The sequence below is a fragment of the Pollachius pollachius genome (genome assembly GCF_949987615.1).
Source record: "Pollachius pollachius genome assembly, chromosome: 8".
Classification (NCBI taxonomy): domain Eukaryota; kingdom Metazoa; phylum Chordata; class Actinopteri; order Gadiformes; family Gadidae; genus Pollachius; species Pollachius pollachius.
Genome location: NC_136941.1, coordinates 8,192,018 through 8,194,517, shown reverse-complemented (window position 1 = coordinate 8,194,517; position 2,500 = coordinate 8,192,018). Strand labels below are relative to the sequence as shown.

The 2,500-nt window shown below is 44.6% G+C and overlaps 1 protein-coding gene across 2 annotated transcripts in view; it reads right to left on the bottom strand.

Moving 5' to 3' along the window:
* The window catches only part of sema3bl (sema domain, immunoglobulin domain (Ig), short basic domain, secreted, (semaphorin) 3bl), a 54,841-nt gene extending 54,797 nt beyond the window's left edge, over window positions 1-44 (bottom strand). For both annotated transcript variants that reach the window (XM_079741293.1, XM_079741294.1), the window contains exon 1: window positions 1-44. This exon is cut by the window's left edge and continues 272 nt beyond it. The gene's annotated coding sequence lies outside the window, so the exon portion shown is untranslated.
* Window positions 45-2,500: the final 2,456 nt, after the last annotated feature.

Sequence of the window (2,500 nt, the reverse complement as noted above, 5' to 3'; positions counted from 1 at the left end):
TCGAGCCTTAGAGTTACGAGCTGCCCGCGACTCTCTGCTTCCCGCTGCCGCTCAACAGCAAGCTGTAGTTACTGCTGCTGAGAGAACGAGAACGAGAGAGAGAGAGAGAGAGAGAGAGAGAGAGAGAGAGAGAGAGAGAGAGAGTGCAGATAGTTGGAGTAACACTGCCCCCGCCTTGACGAGAGAGGGGGGGGGGGGGAACAAAGGTAGGAATGCCTAAAGAATTCGTAATAACAACAATAATAACAATTGCCGTTTATTTAAATAACATCCACACAGAAATTCCTAGGTTTTTTCTGTAACCACATTGTTGGGTTGATTGGGTCATAATTCTGGGTTTCACAAAAAGTCGATGAGTTACGCGACTACCATTCCGTTCTTATTTTGAATTGCTGGCATAGACAACCTGTATTCATGTTTAGAAACCTAAATTGTTTGTTTTTTTTGGCTCAATTTTATTCGTCCCAATTATGCAACATTAATGTGGGCAGAACCCCTTAAATAAATCACAGTTATTGATGAATGAAAAGTAGGAAGTTACAGTTAAATAACTTGCTTTAGGTCGAGTTGTCAAACTGAACGCCATTGATGAGCTTTTTTTGGAGTGATCTGATTCTTGGGGTTTTCTTCTGATCGTAATAGCTTGGGCTTTTTGAGCGATCGGATTGGATGGGGGGTTCTTGCGATCTGGTTTGGCTGGGGCCTTCAAGTGCCCTGATTGGTTGGGGTTTTCAAGCGATTTGATTCGATGGAGTTTTCGAGGGGTCGGACTAGCTGTTTTTTTCGAGAGAGAACTGATTGGCTGGGGCATTCGAGCAATCTGATTGGCTAGGGTTTTCGAGAGACCTGATTGGCTGTAGTTTACAAGTGTTCAGACCAGCTGGGGTTTTGGAGCGATATGATTGACTGGGCTTTTGGAGCAATCTAATTGGCTGGGATTCTTGAGCGATCTAATTGACTGGGGTGTTGGAGCAATCTAATTGGCTGGGGTTTTCAAGCGATTGGACTGGCTGGGATTTTCACATGTTATCCATCCTTTCCCAAAATGTCCATTGGCTAGTTAATCAAAGAATAATTTTGTAGGGAGCTAGAGCATTTAAGTCCATGGGGTTGGTGAGATTATGTGAATTTATGTACCGTATTGCTTCTTTTTTTTCATTGCTGTAAACGGATGTCATTCTTTAAGTGGATAGGGATTAAGAAAATGATTATGTTTTTCTCCATTGTTCCAGGCCACGCCATCGAAACAGACTCTTTGCTGGAGGCTGTAGATGCCTGTTTCAAGGCTTTCTTTGTGTTTGACATCCATTACACCAAGCAATGCTCCCTACCTAGGAGTTTCTTGAGCATGTGGTGTATCATAACGGTATCATAATGATGTTGTGCTAAAATGCACTGTTTTGGATTTTGGGGCTTAAGAAGCTGTTATATGAACTGCCATTTTATCAACCGCCTGTCTTATTAGCCCCAGGGATGTTCATATGTGTTCATGAAAAGGAGCTTTAAAAAAAAATTGTCTGCCGTGTGTGTGGAATGGTACATTTCTATTGTTTTTGTGATGATTTGAAAAACATACAAAGTAGGATTTTGAGAGAGCGATGAAGGGGAAGAGAGAGAATCGGATAGAGAGAGAGAGAGAGAGAGAGAGACAGAGAGAGAAAGAGAGAGAGAGCGAGAGAGAGAGAGAGAGAGAGAGAGAGAGAGAGAGAGAGAGAGAGAGAGAGAGAAAGTACATACAAAGTAGGATTTTGAGCTGTGAAAAGTTTTTTGGGCAACTTGGCTTGCATCCGCTGTGTCAAGCAAAAACTCTAATTTGTTTGCAGTGAACTAACTAAGTGAACTAATGGGTTACAGGTGCAATCAACATCGCTTCCCACCATTGATGTTCCTCTTTTTACCGTGGCCTCTATCTCCAAGCTATGTTTCAAAGTAATAATAGAACAGTTCGGTCTTTCTCTGTTGTTTTCATCCTCCCTCTTTCTTGTCTCTCTCTGCCTCCGTCCCGCTGACCTTGCTCCCCCCACATCCCACACCGCGCTAGCGCTCGGGAGGTTTAATTAAGCCGAGGACGGCTCATCTCAACACCTCCCTCCCCAGACTCCCATTCAGCGGCCTGCGTGGAAATGAACACGGAGGTCGCGGCGGGGGGCAGGGGAGGGTCATTCTCTACCTCAACGCGCCGGTGGGGTTCAAAAAAATGTTTCCAAAGTCTTTTGGAAACATCGGGGATGTGTACCGGGAAAAAGCACTTCAGTGGCAGAAAGAATAGAGGTGAAGTGGGAGGGTTGGGGGACTTGGGGGGTGGGGGGTAGCTAACAAGTTCAACAGAAGGAATGTGTTAGACACTTGAGATAACAACAGCCAACATCGCTTTCGCAGAGGGCTGTTTGTATCCGAAAAAAGGCAGATATGGTATTCATTTTTAATACGTATGCCATCACAAAGTGCAGCCAGTAAACCCTGTCTGCACAAGGCTGGCACTCCAGATAGGACTGATGGG